Source organism: Tasmannia lanceolata, unplaced genomic scaffold (genome assembly GCF_043159265.1).
Source record: "Tasmannia lanceolata isolate RefF3 unplaced genomic scaffold, GAP_Taslan_0.1 ptg000020l, whole genome shotgun sequence".
Classification (NCBI taxonomy): Eukaryota; Viridiplantae; Streptophyta; class Magnoliopsida; order Canellales; family Winteraceae; genus Tasmannia; species Tasmannia lanceolata.
This window is the reverse complement of record NW_027518697.1, coordinates 31,915,001-31,922,500: the sequence shown is the minus strand read 5'-3', so window position 1 is coordinate 31,922,500 and position 7,500 is coordinate 31,915,001.

Below are 7,500 nucleotides of genomic sequence, written 5' to 3'. Positions count from 1 at the left end.
GCCCTCTATATTGCCTAACCTTGGCAACCATGGTCCATTCCCCACTATATGCCATGGCCTTGTGCCCATGGTCTTCACAAGACAGCATCCAAGGCGCCTGAAAGGCCAAGGGAGCCCAACCCAGCAATGCCCAGCCAAGGCCAGGCATTCCAGTGCCTACCCGGGGAAAAACGCCCAAAGCATGCCCCATTCCTTAGCCTATCCAGGCAAAAACGCCCAAAACCAGCCCATTCCAGTGCCTATCCGGGCAAAAACGCCCAAAGCATGCCCATTCCTTAGCCTATCCAGGCAAAAACGCCCAAAACCAGCACATTCCAGTGCCTATCCGGGCAAAAACGCCCTAAACCTGCGCATTCCAGCGCCCCGCAGCATGCCACCCTCCTATAGGGTTTGCGCAACCAACCCGCCTAACCACCAGTGGCAACCAAAGGTGCTGTTAGCGACGACTTCTGAAGACGCAACGAGACGCGACGGGTTTGCGCCCAGACGCGACGAGACGATGCGGGATCTGCGCCCAGCCATGCCTACACCCGCCGACTTGCTGCGGGAGCTGCTCGCCCAAGCATGCCTAGCTTGCGAGGCCTGCGTGCAAGGCTAGTGTGCAAGGCTCGTGGGCAAGGCTAGTGCGCAAGGCTAGTGCCCAAGGTCTGTGTGCAAGGCTAGTGCCCAAGGCTAGTGCGCAAGGCTAGTGCCCAAGGCTAGTGAGCAAGGCCTGTGTGCAAGGCTAGTGTGCAAGGCTTGTATGCAAGGCTAGTGTGCAAGGCTGGTGTGCAAGGCTTGTGGGCAAGGCTGGTGCGCAAGGCTAGTGCCCAAGGGTTGTGTGCAAGGCTAGTGCCCAAGGCTAGTGCGCAAGGCTCGTGCCCAAGGCTAGTGCGCAAGGCTTGTGTGCAAGGCTAGTGCGATGGGCCAGTGCCCAAGGCTTGTGAGCAAGGCTTGTATGCATGGCTTGTGTGCAAGGCTTGTGTGCATGGCTTGTGCGCAAGGCTTGTGTCCAAGGCTTTTGTGCAAGGCTCGTGCGCAAGGCTAGTGTGCAAGGCTTGTGCGCATTGGCAGGTAGCCCACCACCATGCACGATCCAAATGCCACTCAAGCGACAACACGGTGCCAAGCCGGGCATGGTGTGCACTCAAAACCAATCAACGGACAGAGGTCATGCGTCATGGGGGGGATCTAGCAAGGCCATGGGGAAGGTCATGGAGGACCTTGGAAGCAAGCGCAAGACGAGAGCGAATCGAACAAGGGGCCAGGACGGGGCCTTGTGCCCATGGTCTTCGCAAGACTGCGTCCAAGGCGCCCGAAAGCCCAAGGGAACCCAAACCCGGCCGACACTTGCAATCGCACATGCTCTCTGCAACACACCATCAATGCCGCCCAACGGGGCCAGCACGAGCAGTCATCCGCGGTCCCCTGGCCCTGCGCACGTTTGTCTTTGAAACCGAGCATCAATGCCACAGAAAGTGCCGGGGCGCCAGCTGGAGCCATCATCCGCGGCCTTGGCTTGCCAGTCCCCGACACGAGCAATCGAGCATTTTCTTTGCAACCGACCATCAATGCCGCCCAACGAGGCCAGCACGAGCAGTCATCCGCGGTCCCCTGGCCCTGCGCACGTTTGTCTTTGAAACCGAGCATCAATGCCACAGAAAGTGCCGGGGCGCCAGCTGGAGCCATCATCCGCGTTGCCATGGCTCGCTTGGCCTTGGCTTGCCAGTCCCCGACACGAGCAATCGCGCATTTTCTTTGCAACCGACCATCAATGCCGCCCAACGAGGCCAGCACGAGCAGTCATCCGCGGTCCCCTGGCCCTGCGCACGTTTGTCTTTGAAACCGAGCATCAATGCCACAGAAAGTGCCCGGGCGCCAGCTGGAGCCATCATCCGACGTGCCATGGCTTTGGTCCCATGGTCTTCGCAAGACTGCGTCCAAGGCGCCCGAAAGCCCAAGGGAACCCAAACCCGGCCGACACTTGCAATCGCACATGCTCTCTGCAACACACCATCAATGCCGCCCAACGGGGCCAGCACGAGCAGTCATCCGCGGTCCCCTGGCCCTGCGCACGTTTGTCTTTGAAACCGAGCATCAATGCCACAGAAAGTGCCGGGGCGCCAGCTGGAGCCATCATCCGCGGCCTTGGCTTGCCAGTCCCCGACACGAGCAATCGCGCATTTTCTTTGCAACCGACCATCAATGCCGCCCAACGAGGCCAGCACGAGCAGTCATCCGCGGTCCCCTGGCCCTGCGCACGTTTGTCTTTGAAACCGAGCATCAATGCCACAGAAAGTGCCGGGGCGCCAGCTGGAGCCATCATCCGCGTTGCCATGGCTCGCTTGGCCTTGGCTTGCCAGTCCCCGACACGAGCAATCGCGCATTTTCTTTGCAACCGACCATCAATGCTGCCCAACGAGGCCAGCACGAGCAGTCATCCGCGGTCCCCTGGCCCTGCGCACGTTTGTCTTTGAAACCGAGCATCAATGCCACAGAAAGTGCCGGGGCGCCAGCTGGAGCCATCATCCGCGTTGCCATGGCTCGCTTGGCCTTGGCTTGCCAGTCCCCGACACGAGCAATCGCGCATTTTCTTTGCAACCGACCATCAATGCCGCCCAACGAGGCCAGCACGAGCAGTCATCCGCGGTCCCCTGGCCCTGCGCACGTTTGTCTTTGAAACCGAGCATCAATGCCACAGAAAGTGCCCGGGCGCCAGCTGGAGCCATCATCCGACGTGCCATGGCTTTGGTCCCATGGTCTTCGCAACCGAGCATTCGTGACACCCGACGGGGCCAGGACACCAACCCTTCCGACACGAGCATTCGCGCATGTTCTTTGGCCACACAACGGCGCCAGCACGAGCAAAATCATCAGCGGTGCGGTGGCCTTGCACGGCCTTTTGTCTTTGGAACCAACCATCAGTGCCACGGGAAGTGCCGGAGTCCCGGCATCCGCGGTGCCAAGTCATTGCGCCCTTGGTCTCTGCAGCGGGGCATGCCGGGCACTCCCAACCATTGCAAGCAAGCAAGCAAGCAAGAAAGAAAGTAAGTAAGTAAGTATTACATATAGGGGCGGGACATGCGGGGAGTTCTGCGAAACGTGCACTACGGGGCACACGCGTACCTACCGGGCCATACCGACCCCTATTGGGGCACACGTGTGCATATCGGGGCATACCGGGCCTATCAGGGCACACGCGTACATACCGGGGCATACCGAGCCCTACTGGGGCACACGTGCGCATATCGGGGCGTACCAAGCCTATCGGGGCATTCGCATGTATCCCAAGGCATACCGAGTCTATCCGGGCATATGCGTTCATACCGGGGCCTAACGGGCCTATCGGGGCATACTTGGGCATATCCGGGCAAAAAATGCCCAAAACTTGCGCAACCTTGGCAACCGTGGTCCATTCCTCACTATATGCCTAGCCCTGGCAACCGTGGTCCATTCCTCACTATATGCCATGGCCTTGTGCCCATGGTCTTCACAAGACAGCATCCAAGGCGCCTGAAAGGCCAAGGGAGCCCAACCCAGCAATGCCCAGCCAAGGCCAGGCATTCCAGTGCCTGCCCGGGCAAAAACGCCCAAAGCATGCCCCATTCCTTAGCCTATCCAGGCAAAAATGCCCAAAACCAGCCCATTCCAGTGCCTATCCGGGCAAAAACGCCCAAAGCATGCCCATTCCTTAGCCTGTCCAGGCAAAAACGCCCAAAACCAGCACATTCCAGTGCCTATCCGGGCAAAAACGCCCTAAACCTGCGCATTCCAGCGCCCCGCAGCATGCCACCCTCCTATAGGGTTTGCGCAACCAACCCGCCTAACCACCAGTGGCAACCAAAGGTGCTGTTAGCGACGACTTCTGAAGACGCAACGAGACGCGACGGGTTTACGCCCAGACGCGACGAGACGATGCGGGATCTGCGCCCAACCATGCCTACACCCGCCGACTTGTTGCGGGAGCTGCTTGCCCAAGCATGCCTAGCGTGCAAGGCCTGCGTGCCCAAGGTCTGTGTGCAAGGCTAGTGCCCAAGGCTAGTGCGCAAGGCTAGTGCCCAAGGCTAGTGAGCAAGGCCTGGGTGCAAGGCTAGTGTGCAAGGCTGCTGTGCAAGGCTTGTGGGCAAGGCTGGTGCGCAAGGCTAGTGCCCAAGGGTTGTGTGCAAGGCTAGTGCCCAAGGCTAGTGCGCAAGGCTCGTGCCCAAGGCTAGTTCGCAAGGCTTGTGTGCAAGGCTAGTGCGATGGGCCAGTGCCCAAGGCTTGTGAGCCAGGCTTGTATGCATGGCTTGTGCGCAAGGCTTGTGTCCAAGGCTTTTGTGCAAGGCTCGTGCGCAAGGCTAGTGTGCAAGGCTTGTGCGCATTGGCAGGTAGCCCACCACCATGCACGATCCAAATGCCACTCACGCGACAACACGGTGCCAAGCCGGGCATGGTGTGCACTCAAAACCAATCAACGGACAGAGGTCATGCGTCATGGGGGGGATCTAGCAAGGCCATGGGGAAGGTCATGGAGGACCTTGGAAGCAAGCGCAAGACGAGAGCGAATCGAACAAGGGGCCAGGACGGGGCCTTGTGCCCATGGTCTTCGCAAGACAGCGTCCAAGGCGCCCGAAAGCCCAAGGGAACCCAAACCCGGCCGACACTTGCAATCGCACATGCTCTCTGCAACACACCATCAATGCCGCCCAACGGGGCCAGCACGAGCAGTCATCCGCGGTCCCCTGGCCCTGCGCACGTTTGTCTTTGAAACCGAGCATCAATGCCACAGAAAGTGCCGGGGCGCCAGCTGGAGCCATCATCCGCGTTGCCATGGCTCGCTTGGCCTTGGCTTGCCAGGCCCCGACACGAGCAATCGCGCATTTTCTTTGCAACCGACCATCAATGCCGCCCAACGGGGCCAGCACGAGCAGTCATCCGCGGTCCCCTGGCCCTGCGCACGTTTGTCTTTGAAACAGAGCATCAATGCCACAGAAAGTGCCGGGGCGCCAGCTGGAGCCATCATCCGACGTGCCATGGCTTTGGTCCCATGGTCTTCGCAACCGAGCATTCGTGACACCCGACGGGGCCAGGACACCAACCCTTCCGACACGAGCATTCGCGCATGTTCTTTGGCCACACAACGGCGCCAGCACGAGCAAAATCATCCGCGGTGCGGTGGCCTTGCACGGCCTTTTGTCTTTGGAACCAACCATCAGTGCCACGGGAAGTGCCGGAGTCCCGGCATCCGCGGTGCCAAGTCATTGCGCCCTTGGTCTCTGCAGCGGGGCATGCCGGGCACTCCCAACCATTGCAAGCAAGCAAGCAAGCAAGAAAGAAAGTAAGTAAGTAAGTAAGTATTACATATAGGGGCGGGACATGCGGGGAGATCTGCGAAACGTGCACTACGGGGCACACGCGTACCTACCGGGGCATACCGACCCCTATTGGGGCACACGTGTGCATATCGGGGCATACCGGGGCATACCGAGCCCTACTGGGGCACACGTGCGCATATCGGGGCGTACCAAGCCTATCGGGGCATACGCATGTATCCCAAGGCATACCGAGTCTATCCGGGCATACGCGTTCATACCGGGGCGTAACGGGCCTATCGGGGCATACTTGGGCATATCCGGGCAAAAAATGCCCAAAACTTGCGCAACCTTGGCAACCGTGGTCCATTCCTCTCTATATACCTAGCCTTGGCAACCGTGGTCCATTCCTCACTATATGCCATGGCCTTGTGCCCATGGTCTTCCCAAGACAGCGTCCAAGGCGCCCGGAAGGCCAAGGGAGCCCAACCCAGCGATGCCCTGCTATGGCAAGCCAAGGCCAAGCATTCCGGTGCCTATCCGGGCAAAAATGCGATTCCTCTCTATATGCCTAGCCTTGGCAACCGTGGTCCATTCCTCACCATATGCCATGGCCTTGTGCCCATGGTCTTCCCAAGACAGCGTCCAAGGCGCCCGGAAGGCCAAGGGAGCCCAACCCAGCAATGCCCTGCTTTGGCAAGCCAAGGCCAAGCATTCCGGTGCCTAACCTTGGCAACCGTGGTCCTTTCCTCACCATATGCCATGGCCTTGTGCCCATGGTCTTCGCAAGACATCGTCAGAGGCGCCCAAAAGGCCAAGGGAGCCCAACCCAGCAATGCCCTGCTTTGGCAAGCCAAGGCCAAGCATTCCGGTGCCTAACCTTGGCAACCGTGGTCCTTTCCTCACCATATGCCATGGCCTTGTGCCCATGGTCTTCGCAAGACATCGTCAGAGGCGCCCAAAAGGCCAAGGGAGCCCAACCCAGCAATGCCCTGCTTTGGCAAGCCAAGGCCAAGCATTCCGGTGCCTAACCTTGGCAACCGTGGTCCTTTCCTCACCATATGCCATGGCCTTGTGCCCATGGTCTTCGCAAGACATCGTCCAAGGCGCCCAAAAGGCCAAGGGAGCCCAACCCAGCAATGCCCTGCTAGGGCAAGCCAAGGCCAAGCATTCCGGTGCCTAACCTTGGCAACCGTGGTCCTTTCCTCACCATATGCCATGGCCTTGTGCCCATGGTCTTCGCAAGACATCGTCCAAGGCGCCCAAAAGGCCAAGGGAGCCCAACCCAGCAATGCCCTGCTAGGACAAGCCAAGGCCAAGCATTCCGGTGCCTATCCGGGCAAAAACGCCCAAAGCATGCCCATTCCTTAGCCTATCCAGGCAAAAACGCCCAAAATCTGCACATTCTAGTGCCTATCCGGGCAAAAACGCCCACCAGCATGCCACCCTCCTATAGGGTTTGCGCAACCAACCAGCCTAACCACCAGTGGCAACCAAAGGTGCTGTTAGCGACGACTTCTGAAGACGCGACGAGACGATGCGGGATCTGCGCCCAGACGCGACGAGACGATGCAGGATCTGAGCCCAAGAATGCCTAGACCCGTCCACTTGATGCTGGATCTGCCCCCCAAGCATGGCAACCGTGGTCCATTCCTCACCATATGCCATGGCCTTGTGCCCATGGTCTTCCCAAGACAGCGTCCAAGGCGCCCGGAAGGCCAAGGGAGCCCAACCCAGCAATGCCCTGCTTTGGCAAGCCAAGGCCAAGCATTCCGGTGCCTAACCTTGGCAACCGTGGTCCTTTCCTCACCATATGCCATGGCCTTGTGCCCATGGTCTTCGCAAGACATCGTCAGAGGCGCCCAAAAGGCCAAGGGAGCCCAACCCAGCAATGCCCTGCTTTGGCAAGCCAAGGCCAAGCATTCCGGTGCCTAACCTTGGCAACCGTGGTCCTTTCCTCACCATATGCCATGGCCTTGTGCCCATGGTCTTCGCAAGACATCGTCAGAGGCGCCCAAAAGGCCAAGGGAGCCCAACCCAGCAATGCCCTGCTTTGGCAAGCCAAGGCCAAGCATTCCGGTGCCTAACCTTGGCAACCGTGGTCCTTTCCTCACCATATGCCATGGCCTTGTGCCCATGGTCTTCGCAAGACATCGTCCAAGGCGCCCAAAAGGCCAAGGGAGCCCAACCCAGCAATGCCCTGCTAGGGCAAGCCAAGGCCAAGCATTCC